The sequence below is a fragment of the Leuciscus leuciscus genome (assembly GCF_965113295.1).
Source record: "Leuciscus leuciscus genome assembly, chromosome: 22".
NCBI classification, from domain to species: Eukaryota; Metazoa; Chordata; class Actinopteri; order Cypriniformes; family Leuciscidae; genus Leuciscus; species Leuciscus leuciscus.
This window is the reverse complement of record NC_138746.1, coordinates 1809710-1824154: the sequence shown is the minus strand read 5'-3', so window position 1 is coordinate 1824154 and position 14445 is coordinate 1809710. Positions and strand designations below refer to the sequence as shown.

At 40.2% G+C, this 14445-nt stretch overlaps 1 protein-coding gene across 1 annotated transcript in view; it reads left to right on the top strand.

The window, feature by feature from the left end:
- dntt (deoxynucleotidyltransferase, terminal) overlaps nt 1–14445 on the top strand; it is a 146263-nt gene that overhangs the window by 119776 nt on the left and 12042 nt on the right. The window lies entirely within an intron of this gene.

The window sequence follows — 14445 nt, the reverse complement described above, 5'->3', positions numbered from 1 at the left end:
AACTGAAATTTCTTGGAAATATATTTTTCCAGTGTTTCATGAGCAGAACAATTCAAAAACATATTAAACAACAGTACATCCCATTGAAGAGATGCATGTCTGTCCCTCACAGCCTCGCTTTCATTCCCATTAAAAATCAAAGATGGCGCTGCTGTGAATAAGGTCTATTGTAGTCTTTCCAATGCAAATTTTGACATTTTATTTATTGTTGCCTTGCATTTCTTTGCAATTATTTGTGAAACTTAATAGCAATTTCTGAATGTAAATCCTACACCAAATGTGTGTTATGAGACATTTGTAGTTTTATTTGAGATGCGTATGCAAAGATTTCCATGAGCAGAAGTGCGTTCACTCTCTGTACGTTTCCACTAATTTCTAGCGTGTGATTCAGATGAAGTAGAGAATGTGCCGGATCTGGTTTTCCACATGACCTGTTTGATAAGACACGATAAGACAAAGCCCTGTAATTAAATCTCTGTTGGCTACAGAAGAAGTGAATCTGCACATACTGTTAATTTTATGCCGGCTCTCAGTTTTTTAAATGAGTTGAAGAGAGAGCGTTTAATAAGGAGTCGGACAGATGCAATCAACGTTTTGTAGCGTTTTATTTTCCCCTGAACTCATTTAGTTTTGGTGATCATTGTTCCCTGGAAGTGCGGCGTGTGACTAATTACTCTATAATAAAACATATTGAAACACTGAAGAGACTTCATGAGCCTCAGGCACTGATCAAACTTCTGTATCTATCTATCTATCTATCTATCTATCTATCTATCTATCTATCTATCTATCTATCTATCTATCTATCTATCTATCTATCTATCTATCTATCTATCTATCTATCTATCTATCTGTCTGTCTGTCTATATCTGTCTGTCTATCTATCTGTCTATCTATCTATCTATCTATCTATCTATCTATCTATCTATCTATCTATCTATCTATCTATCTGTCTGTCTGTCTATATCTGTCTATCTATCTATCTATCTATCTATCTATCTATCTATCTATCCATCTATCCATCTATCCATCCATCTATCCATCTATCCATCTATCCATCCATCCATCCATCCATCCATCCATCCATCCATCCATCCATCCATCCATCCATCCATCCATCCATCCATCCATCCATCTCTCCATTTATCCATCTATCCATCCATCCATCCATCCATCCATCCATCCATCCATCCATCCATCCATCCATCCATCCATCCATCCATCCATCCATCCATCCATCCATCCATCCATCTATCTATCTATCTATCTATCTATCTATCTATCTATCTATCTATCTATCTATCTATCTATCTATCTATCTATCTATCTATCTATCTATCTATCTATCTATCTATCTCTCCATTTATCCATCCATCCATCCATCCATCCATCCATCCATCCATCCATCCATCCATCCATCCATCCATCCATCCATCCATCCATCCATCCATCTCTCCATTTATCCATCTATCCATCCATCCATCCATCCATCCATCCATCCATCCATCCATCCATCCATCCATCCATCCATCCATCCATCCATCCATCCATCTATCTATCTATCTATCTATCTATCTATCTATCTATCTATCTATCTATCTATCTATCTATCTATCTATCTATCTATCTATCTATCTATCTATCTATCTATCTATCTATCTATCTATCTATCTATCTATCTATCTATCTATCCATCTCTCCATTTATCCATCCATCCATCCATCCATCCATCCATCCATCCATCCATCCATCCATCCATCCATCCATCCATCCATCTCTCCATCTCTCCATCTATCCATCTCTCCATCTATCCATCTCTCCATCTATCCATCTATCTATCTCTCCATCTATCTATCTATCTATCTCTCCATCTATCCATCTATCCATCTATCTATCTTTCTCTCTGTCTGTCTGTCTGTCTACAAATTATATTTGTACTTTCTCACATTCAAACTCATCTGGTTTTCTCCTCCTCCATTTTTGAACAGTGCTGAATCCTGCAGGCTAGAGTTCAGTTTATCCAGAATTAGACTTGCTTGTATTAAAAAGTCATTTTTCAGGTGATCTTCTGTAGTTTGTATTCAGCGCTCGGGTTCTTTGACCTGTACAGTTGCACTGAATCAGAGGGCAGTTTTAATATTCATTTAACGAATGCTCTTTAATACGGATACGGCTGGCTAATTGCGAGAACGGTTTCCTTGAATCAACCTTTAGTCGAGTGCCGTGATGTTGAGTCCGGATTACAGACGAGTCTGACCTCTGCAACTCAACTTCTGTTAACACGAGCGCGAGTTAACCATGACTTTTCCTTTAAGCCTTCTATGAATTTATAATTGTTTGATGTGATTCACAGAGTGAAAAGGCAAGAGCATCACATAACCTGATGGTAATAAATGAGCATGCTTATTCAGTTTTAAATCAGATCATCCGGCATGTGTCTCGCTGAAGAGCGTGTGATGTGATCGGATCGGACACTCGTGCTTCTGTGGGATTTGATTCGAAGGAAACATCAAACCGCACGTCCTAATTAGCCCTGAGACTTTCTCTTGAGCTATTACAGCACGTCACACACACTTACACCAGTCACTCTCAGATGGAGGATATTAATATCGCCTCTCACTCACGCTATTCTTCATCATGCCAGTCGCACTCTTCTTTGGATCACTCATAATAGTTTCATTATTCAGCCATTGCTGTTATTTGTGATGTGACTCACGGTTCTCTCATCAAATGTTTCATAAGCCGTCATAATATGAGATTTATGAATCACCATGAAATCTGCGAATCCTTGTCTGATGTGGCTATTTGAGGACCGTTATGTTTACTTTCGAGTGGGAGTCAAACTGAGATCCCTAAAACTGATGTGACATTGTATGATTTGACATAGTATGGATATCAGAGGACTAACTCGAATCTGACATAGCGTTGAAGTTTCACTGCCCTCAAAAATGCTTTTCTTACTTAGTATTTTTGTCTTGTTTTCCAGTCCAAATATCTAAATATTCTTAAATCAAGATGCATTACATGAGTAAAATGACGTAAGATAGTATATCCTGTTTTCCGGGGGAATTAATCAATATTAAGTGAGTTGTTGCTTTAAAAAAAAACTAAATGATCTGCCAATGGGGTAAGAAAAATTATCTTAATTAATCTTCAAACAGAAACAAGACTATTTTTCTCACCCCATTTGCAGATAATTTTGATTGTTTTACACCGTGTCCTATAACCAGACGCGATGCGATAGGATTCCAGCGACAAATAATTTGTCTGTCCACACTAGACGTGACTGCGAGATGCATTAAAATCAATCAAAACCCACAGCCAATCAGAACAGCGTGTGTGGGCGGAGTCATCCAATCAGAACAGTGTGTGGGCGGAGTCTCGTGGCACCAGAGAGTAATCTTGACGGCACTCGCAAGAAAATGGATAAGCACATAATCAAATTCACAAATATTACACCATTTAAACATTATTAAAAATGCATAGGTTAAGAGTTTTAGAGATACTAAAACAATCTCTGTCAAAGAATACACTTGTTTGTTCACAGTTTGAACATTCTTGTTTCCATTTGTTCAATTTCAAGATCTGAGGGGAATTATCCATTGTTGCTTTTACAGCCACAAAGGTGGTCAAGGTCAAGTCAAGGTCAAGGTGTCTTTATTAGTACCCAAGGGTAAATTTGTTTTGCAAACAGGAGATTCAGCAATCCATACATAAGACAATCCAAAAAACATCAAAAGAAACAGTAAACATAGAACATTAAAATATAACATTAAAAAACATTTTCCAAAGCATAAAAAACTTCTAAGAAAGATCATAACAATGTGTCTCTACACACCCCATTTAGCTGGAGCACTAAATGATGTTCAAAGTCACATTACTCGCTTTTAACATTAAATAAAGCACATAAACAGCACCCGAGATTATCATCGCCACACTTTGTGTTTGTTGTTCCAGCGCGACGTCACAGAAAAATAGAAACCGTTTCTAAAATAGGATCGTCACGTGTCGCCGTCGCGGCTGGTTAGGACAAACTCTCTGATTAACATGGAGAAGACGCCTTTATCGCGCGGCGTCGCGTGTAGTTAGGACACGCCGTGAAGCAAAAACTCACTTGATGTTTATTTATTTCCCCAGAAAACAAGACACAATATCTCATGGCATTTTACTATAGTAAATGCATCTTGATTTTAGAATTTTTAGATATTTGGACTGGAAACAAGACAAAAATACTAAGTAAGAAAAGCATTTTTCTGCAGTGTGTGTAAACCTTCCAACCATTATGTTCAGATGTTCTGGATGGTTTCTAAAGGGTGTTTCTTTTCTCCTCTCTCATGTGAAAAGAGTCCTTTCACAACAGTGTTTAAAAAGATGAGCATTTTAATGCTAAGACAACACAACAGGATCACGACGCCCGGAACAATGGCTGAATTTGACATGCGTTGCATCCTCTTTTGAAACAAACCAATTAATTATTTACAGGCTTCAGCAGAGCAGAGAAACTTAATTTATTTTTTATCTTCCGAGCGTCTGCTTATGCCCATATGACAGAGAGACTGAACAGACACAGGGAACGGTGCGAGAAGCAGATAGAGGTGCTTATTTCTCTCCCAATAAGTCTTAGACTGAACAATAACAGCGAGGAACAATCAACACACAAACATGCTGTAATTGAACACTTGTGTTTCCGCTGCCGGCGTTTAGAAGTGTTTAAACTGGAGCCGACTGTAGATGATCAGTGAGTCAAACTTTGAATTCTCATGTAGTTCTTCAGAGTTTTGGGTGCAAATCACTTTAATGCCCTGGAGATTTGATGTGTTTTATGTATTCTAGTAAATCTGCAGATGCAGTTCAGATGATAGCTCTGTTCCTAAATCTAGACAGTGTTTTCAGGCATCAGACGGTGCAACAAAAAGAGTATGCAATGACATTAAAATGAATTGTAAGGCAGATTGCATTTATGCATTGTGGAATAGGTAATCCCAGTAAGCATTGCACTATTGAGTTTGTACTGAAAATGTGGACTATGGACTGGCTTTTAGTGTCCATTCAGGATGTCTTCTTGAATTCAAAGTGTCTAGACGTGTCAAGATGTGCTTTTAATAGATGAACGTCTTTGACCGCTGCGGTGCTTTTGCTGTTTGATTGAGTGAGATGTTTTTAACGTGTCATGTCTAGTCAAAAGAAGTTCATCTTTACCAGCGTGTCTTGTGCTCTTATGATTCAAACAGAAGGTAAAAGGCTTAATAATGTCATGTTTATGTCAGAGGAATGTATTGAAATCGTTTAAAGGGAACAAAAAGGTTAATCCTGTAAAGTCTGACACAATTATTATTTTATTTTTTTAAATGGAAAAGTTTATTGAACCTTTAGACAACATCTAAAAAGTGAAAAAGTTTGTTGATATCATGTTATGTATCATATTTGATAAATCAGGCTTTTATATGGCTCATATGGTATGATATAGTGATAATATGGATGAAAAACACCTTAATATTCAGAGGCCAAACTGAACAAATATATGCAATTTGGTGCAAATGCTGATGTTTATATGGACGAAAGATCCAAAAGAAATTCTGATGCTTGTAATGTAAATCAATCAGATCTCTAAAACAGTATAGCGGTTATGTTTACATTATAAAATGTAAGAATAGAATAAAATATATAAAAAAATCAGTGCAGATTTGACAAAGACCTGAAACCACGAGCTGAAGGAGGACGTTTGTACAATTACACTAAAAGACTTTTACTGGATAAAACTATCACTCAGAGACAGAAGGACTGGAGGAGATCGAGTGCGACAGGTTTATCGGAATAGTTTTATTCATGTTGATCATTTAGAGGCAAAATTTGCCAAAAATGAGCCATTAATGATACAGGATGAACAACAGTGATGTTTAATGGTGGAAAGACTTTTTGAGGAACCAAATGATAAACGATAAAACACTGATAAATAATTACAGACTCCCACGAAATATATTGGCTTTTCTAACAAGCCTATCAAAACATCTCTCTCTGCGGTAGTTCATTAAAAGCATTGCTAGAGTTGGCTTTGTAGGATTGAAAATAATCCAAGATATTTGAAATGAACAAACACATTTGATTTACTGAATTTATTGAATTTGTTTTCCACTCCCTTTCCACAAGGACCATGTGTAGTTCCTAAAGGCTCAGAGGGGCTGATAGCGATCAAGGCCTGTAGGACAAGATGTGTGAACTTCAGGGTCGATGAACTGGTACACCTTTAGTACAATGGGGGACGTGTAATTATCTGATTGGTCAGTTTGAATGTCTCACATTTGGGTTAAAGTCACATGGTCAGGGAAAGGATAAAGAAACTGTTGCTCTGTCTCTTTTATTCTCTGGCTCTCTTCTTATTCTCTGGGTCCCTTTCTTGGGTCTCTCTCTCTCTCTTTCTCTCTCTCTCTCTCTCTCAATTTTTCAATTCAGAAAGCTTTATTGGCATGACAAAAAAAATACATTTTGTATTGCCAAAGCATCAAAACAACATAGAAAATGATTTAGAACATTTAGTAAAAAAAAAAAAACTAGAACAGTTTATGAACATTAGAAAAAAAATCTCTCTCTCTCTCTCTCTCTCTCTCTCTCTCTCTCTCTCTCTCTCTCTCTCTCTCTCTCTCTGTCTGGTAACATTTTACATATATGCTGGTTACAATTAATATAAGTTATCATCATCTCATACATCTATTCTGTAACTACTTTAAGTGTAACCATAACCATATTTTGTCATTAAACCTTTTCAATTACAAATAATGTGCTAACTAGTTTTGATTTGGTATTGACTTTGAAATGCTACAAATTGCAATACAATATTGTCACTCTCTATAGCAACGCTCTCCCACATATTTAGCTATTGTAACTGTGCTTATAAGTGGCAGTGGGTGGAATAAACAAGAAATGTACAGTTTTCTACCATCTTACTGACAACGTTTCTTTAGTCATTCGGCAGTCTGAACCCCTGCAGGAAATCCACCTTTACCGATTGTCTAAATGAACTTGTCAGATCTTAAAGTCCCACTGTATTCAATCATTTTATCCTTTAAAACTCATCTTTGATCACAAAATGACATATTTAAGCAAAAAAAAACAAAAAAAAACGTCATGCCTTAAAATATCTTGAATGTAACTCGACACCCTTGCCTCATTTAGTATGCGCGGGTCTATGAATATGCAAATGAGCCCCACCTCCACTCACTCACTCAGCTCAGAGATCCACTGGTTGACGATCACACGTTGATCTGATTGGTTACAAGGTAGTTTGTGTCGTCAGAAACACCAGCGATTTCAAAGCGTGTGTTTGAGACTGTCTTTGGTTCACTGCAGTTTTAAGGAGGAAATACTCAGCAATGCTGTCGACTTATGAATTTACACATGGTTTGTCTTAAAGCATATTAAAAACACCACATAGGCATATAAACAACATTAAACGCTGGATTTACACCACAGGAGGACTTTAATTTAAGACTTAAGATTTCTGTAATATGCAAATGTAAAGATACAGTGAATCTAAAGGTTTAAGATGCAAACTTACACATCGAGCCTTAACACTGGGATTGAGTCCAGCGAGCGGTTTCCAATTTTTCTGGAGATTTGTTTGGCATGTAATGGGCTCACGCCTTCTAATCTGCATTCATCTTTAATAATTGCTCATCTTTGCTGTTTTTGTGGAGGTCCACCTGGCCAGATCTCTCTCACACACACATCAATTCACACTGATGAGCTCAAGTCTTTAATTATTTGGCATGGGAAGGTGCTGTTTAGTCAGATAAGAGATGTAACGGGCCCTTGTGTGTGTGTGTGTGTGTGTGTGTGTGTGTGTGTGTGTGTGTGTGTGTGTGTGTGTGTGTGTTTAGGGCTGGTTTTATGAGCGCCAGTGCTTTATGATGCCTGCAGTAATTGCAGGATTGATTAGCAGGGAAGTGTGGGATCTTTCCTCCTCCTCTTTTGCCTCGCTGAGAATCATTCAGGCGTTCAGATACGAGTCCTAATCGACGAATTCCCCTTCTGCCTTTGTCAGCCTTTCCTGCCCACAATAAAGACAAATGAACTTGAGGACAATCAAAAGACTTTCCAATTCATCACTTCCGTGGCAATCTTTTTCCTCCCACAATAAAACACCGGGAGAAATAGGTGTTAAAGGTGGCGAGAGCAATATCACGGCTTTATGAACGGCTGTATTGTGTCGTCAACGTTCCTGTAACAAACTCAGAGCGTCGGGTGTTTAAAGTGCGCTGTAAGTCAGATGTGTGTGATCTATAACGCATTCAATGTGAAGTTACGAGTGAAACAGAGTTAATACGCTCAAATAAAAACAAAAACAAGCTTGTACTTCCAGGGTATTGCACATTATTTGGCATAACTATGCATATTATTGTTTATAATCGTAAATGTGAGAAAGGGCCAGTGACAAATCAGAAATAATAATAATATAGTGTGCATATATATATATATATATATATATATATATATATATATATGCTGTCAGGCTCTCTCAGGGTGGATGAAGGAGGAGACGAACTCACAGATAACTTCCAAGGTTTTAATTCACAAACTTCACAAATACAAACAAAAAGGGAGCGTGTGCTCAGAATAAAGATCCTTGGCAATAGACAACCTAACCATAAACATTAACCGACAAAAGACAAGTGAAGGACAGGAACTTAAATACACAGAAGATTATGAGGGAAGACAGGTGACGGTGATGATGATGATGATGAGGATGATGAGGACCAGGTGCAGGTGATGACGACCAGGTGCAGGTGATGACGACTGAGGACTCTGGGAAGTGTAGTGCACACACAGACGAAGACAGAAGAACATGACCGTGACATTACTCCCCCCTCCCGCAAGGCGCGTCCCGCGCCGAAGAAGGCAGCATACGGGAGGGGGGGTGGGCATCCTGGAGTCCGTGATGGGAAGGTGGACCAGGTTCTGAAGTACGGACTCCAGGATGGTGGCAGGACAGACAGAGGAGGTGATCCAGACGGTGCAGGCTGAACAGGGGACCATGGAGGAACAGGCTGATCAGGTGGCCATGGCGGTGCGGACCCTTCCGGTGGCCATGGCGGAGAAGACCCTTCAGGTGGCCACGGCGGAGAAGACCCTTCAGGTGGCCACGGCGGAGAAGACCCTTCAGGTGGCCACGGCGGAGAAGACCCTTCAGGTGGCCACGGCGGAGAAGACCCTTCAGGTGGCCACGGCGGAGAAGACCCTTCAGGTGGCCACGGCGGAGAAGACCCTTCAGGTGGCCACGGCGGAGAAGACCCTTCAGGTGGCCATGGTGGTGAGGACCCCTCAGGTGGCCATGGCCCCTCGAGTGGCCAGGACGGAGCCCTATAGCCCCCCCCCAAAAAATACTTGGGAAAAGTCCCGGGTACCAGAGAGGGCTTTGTGCTGGGCAGATCCAGCGGCGAGGGCTTTGTGCTGGGCAGATCCAGCGGCGAGGGCTTTGTGCTGGGCAGATCCAGCGATGAAGGCCTTGTGCTGGGCGGGACCAGCGGTGAAGGCTTTGTGCTGGACGGGACCAGCGGTGAAGTAGGCTCGGTGCTGGACGGGACCAGCGGTGAAGTAGGCTCGGTGCTGGACGGGACCAGCGGTGAAGGCTCGGTGCTGGACGGGACCAGCGGTGAAGATTCTGTGCTGGACGGGACCAGCGGTGAAGAAGGCTCAGTGCTGGACGGGACCAGCGGTGAAGAGGGCTTTGCAAACTCTGGCACTGACTCAGGCTTTGGCGGGCAGGCGACGGGCTCTGGCTCTGGCGGGCAGGCGACGGGCTCTGGCTCTGGCGGGCAGGCGACGGGCTCGGGCGGGCAGGCGACGGGCTCGGGCTCTGGCGGGCAGGCGACGGGCTCTGGCTCTGGCGGGCAGGCGACGGGCTCTGGCTCTGGCGGGCAGGCGACGGGCTCTGGCTCTGGCGGGCAGGCGACGGGCTCTGGCTCTGGCGGGCAGGCGACGGGCTCTGGCTCTGGCGGGCAGGCGACGGGCTCTGGCTCTGGCGGGCAGGCGACGGGCTCTGGCTCTGGCGGGCAGGCGACGGCTGGACGAAACTCTGGAGGAGCTGCCATCTTGGCAGATCGCACTGACATCAGCGGATGATCTGCCAGGCTCGATAGCAGTTTGTGAAAAACCGATCTAGTGTCAGGCCTGATGTGAAGAGACCCAGACCTGGCAGACATGACGCTTGCTGTCCCAGACACGGCAGGCATGACACTCACAGTCTCAGGGGCGGCGGGCACGACGCATACTACTTTGGTCTCAGCAGATTTGGCGTGAAGTGCGGGCTCGGCTGGACTGGCGTGAAGTGCAGGCTCGATTGGACTGGCGTGATGTGCAGGCTCGGCTGGATCGGGATCGGCTGGTGTTACGGTGAGAGAGGACCCACAAACCCAAAGAGCTTTGTCCATAAATTTAATAAAGGGTAGGTGCAGGTACTCATTCAGCAGAATCTGGGCGAGTGGATCTTCTAACCCGCACCAGAAACGCTGCTTTAAAAATTCCTCCTCCCAGTAAACATCCTGATGCAGATGCAGGTACACTTCAACAAACTCCTCCAATGAACTCCCATTCTGATTAAATAAAAAAGCCTCAAATTCATCTTCCTCCATATTCCTTCTTAGGTCGGTTAATCTGTCAGGCTCTCTCAGGGTGGATGAAGGAGGAGACGAACTCACAGATAACTTCCAAGGTTTTAATTCACAAACTTCACAAATACAAACAAAAAGGGAGCGTGTGCTCAGAATAAAGATCCTTGGCAATAGACAACCTAACCATAAACATTAACCGACAAAAGACAAGTGAAGGACAGGAACTTAAATACACAGAAGATTATGAGGGAAGACAGGTGACGGTGATGATGATGATGAGGATGATGAGGACCAGGTGCAGGTGATGACGACTGAGGACTCTGGGAAGTGTAGTGCACACACAGACGAAGACAGAAGAACATGACCGTGACATATGCGTGATATTATTATATAAAAAATGATATTATATAACATTATATTATATTATAATATTATATATATTATTTTTTATTATTTTAATAAAATATAATAATGATAATCTTTTTTTTATCTATCAATCTATTGTTCTCTGTCCATAAGGCCTAATAACTAATGTCAAGGCTGTCTATAATAATAATGATAATAATAGTAAAATATCAATTTTGTAATGTTCATTAATATTAATGTCTGTCATTATTATTAATAGTAATTTGTAAAAAATATTGTTATTATTAATATGAACTTTTTTATTTTCATTATTATTATTATTATTATTATTATTTAAATAAATCATGAATATTGAATTTCGCTATGGGTTTCCTGGCTTTTGCGCATGATAACATTTTGCAAATATTATTAAGAACTTAAAACAAGTCTGATTAGCTATTTAAAGTGTGTGTGTGTGTGTGTGTGTGTGTGTGTGTGTGTGTGTGTGTGTGTGTGTGTGTGTGTGTGTGTGTGTGTGTGTGTGTGCGTGCGTGCGTGCGTGCGTGCGTGCGTGTGTGTGTGTGTGTGTGTGTGTGTGTGTGCGTGCGTGTGTGTGTGTGTGTGTGTGAAGAATTTCACTTGCGATCTCAGGACGGCTTCACCAACTGGATGTTTTTACTTGAAGCCCCTAAAAAATATCAAAATTACATTTAATTCTGAAAAAATTCTGAATTTAAAAGGTGCATTCAAATGATTGCCTTATAAAATCCATTTTTAATGCTTTTTTGTTTTTAAATGAGCATGTCAGTGAGTTTAAAACCTCGGGTTAGTTAGTCACTGAGACACGTGAATGTAAAAGGCCTTCGGTGAGAGCATACATTGGTCAGGTGTGGTGAGAATTAAAATGAAAGCTCGGTCCCGAGGGTCGGGATGTTCCCCGTTTCCGAGACTCGGTCCACACTTGACGAGGGCATGTGACGCTGTGAATATGAGGAATACTGTGACGGACGTCTGCTTCGGCTCTCTGCTCGACACACACATCCGTAGGGTCTCGGACCGCTTCCATCTGTTGGGTCGAGTTTTGTCACATAAAAAGTTTTGAATGGCATCTTTTAGCTTTTGCAAATGACCTCATTGTGACTGTGTCATGTGACGTCCCATGTGACCTGATCTCATCTGGCTCCTGGAGACACTTTAAAGACACTCGTGTCCTTGAGATATTCAGTCCTGAAGAATCTCAGCACTATTTCTATTACTGCATTGTTTTTGTTGTAAAAAATAAATATATTTTTTTAATAAATTATATTGCATATCACTGTAAATTTTCATGATTTGTTATCACAACTTTTTATCTTTTGTCAATTCAACTTGGATAATTAATGTGGCTCAGATAACATAATATTTTGAGTTTCTATTTATTAAACCAATCTACTTTATTGTATTAACCTGAACTCAAAATTTTAAGGCAACCAGGTAACTTACTTTTTTAAGTTAATCCAACAATATTTTTTACAGTGTAGTTTTATATTTAAGATGCTGCCCCTTTAAGTAGCTTTTAATTAGTACTTTTTGTATGACTATAAGTAGCTTGCCAAAGTTCAATGTCTAAGTATCTTCATCAAACATGTATTTTGATGTTAATAACATGGTAACACTTTACAATAAGGTTCATTAGTTAACATTAGTTCATGTATTAACTAACATGAACTAATAACTAATAACAAGGGTTATTAATCTTTGTTAATGTTAGTTAATAAGAATACAGCTGTTCATGTTAGTTTACATTGCATTAACTAATCTTAACAAATACAACCTATGATTTTAATAACTTATTAGTAAATGTTGAAATTGATATTAACTAAGATTAATAAATGCTGTAGAAGTATTGTTCATTATTAGTTTCTGTTAGCTAAGGTTGTTAACTAATGCACTTACTGTGAAGTGTTACGATAACAGGTTTGGGATCAGGGATGTTGGCGTGATGTTTCCTCTATTATCGTGTGCATACGCTTGCAGAGATCAGAGATCCAGAGCACAGATGTTACGGCTCTAATGTGTGTTCGTGAATTTGTGAGCTCTTGTTATGATACACAGATTAATTGCATCGATGATGATAGAGCCATTAGAACTGTGACACCATCACATCACAACACAAAGTTTGCATATGTGGAATTTTTATCTTCAGGCTTTTATGGCTCATATAGTATTATATAGTGAGAATATGGAGGAAAAAAAAAACACCTAAATATTCAGAGGTCCAAACTGAGCAAAAATGTGCAATTTGGTGCAAATGCTGATGTTTAAATGGACAAAAAGTCCAGATGAAATTCTGATCCTTGCAATGTACATCAGTAAGATCTTTATAGCAGTATTGCAGATTGTCAATAATATATTTTAGTTGCTTTGATATTATGATATTTTAGTTGATATTTAAATGCTTTTATTATCAAAGCTCTGTAGTTTTAAATCATATAATGCAATGCAATACAATGATGATTGAGAGATGAACAAATCAAATATTTCTAACAATATCAAAGTTATTCTTGCGTTTACTTGATATAAATCAGATTTGACAGCAGAAAGACACCCTAGCATCTGCCTAGCAACAGCATAGCAGCCACCCAGAATACCCTAGCAACCGCCTAGCAACCACCCAGAACACCCTAGCAACAGCCTAGCAACACCCTAGCAACCACCTAGCAACACCCTAGTAACCACCCAGAACACCCTAGCAACCGCCTAGCAACGCCATAGCAACCACTGAAGGTGAAAGCTCGTGAAGCTCGAGCTGAAGGAGTTTATACTAAAAATTATACACATTTTTTACTTGATAAAACAGTCTAAACTATCAGTCAGAGACAGAAGGACTGGAGGAGATTGATGTGTGTATCAAATATGATGCAGAAGGCTTTGTAGGTGAAGTTATCCCGTGATTAATCTGTACGCTTTTTGTTTGCTTTTGTTCATACATAGGCTGTTGTAATCATTCGTTTTCTACTAATTCTTCTTCTTCCGCTCTTTAGTCTAAAAATGACGTATTTATAATCAAGTAAATCGAAGTTGCTTCAGTCCAGCAAGTGTTCATAAAATATTTCTAACAATATCAAAATTATTCTTGCGTTTACTTGATATAAATCAGATTTGACAGCAGAAAGACACCCTAGCAACCGCCTAGCAAACAGCATAGCAACCACCCAGAACACCCTAGCAACAGCCTAGCAACCACCCAGAACACTCTAGCAACCACCTAGCAACACCCTAGTAACCACCCAGAACACCCTTGCAACAGCCTAGCAACCACCCAGAACACCCTAGCAACCGCCTAGCAACACCCTAGTAACCGGCCAGGTGAAAGGTGAATATTTTTTACTTGATAAAAAAGTCTAAACTATCAATCAGAGACAGAAGGACTGGAGGAGATTGATGTGTGTATCAAATATGATGCAGAAGGCTTTATAGGTGAAGTTATCCCGTGATTAATGTTCACTAACATGCA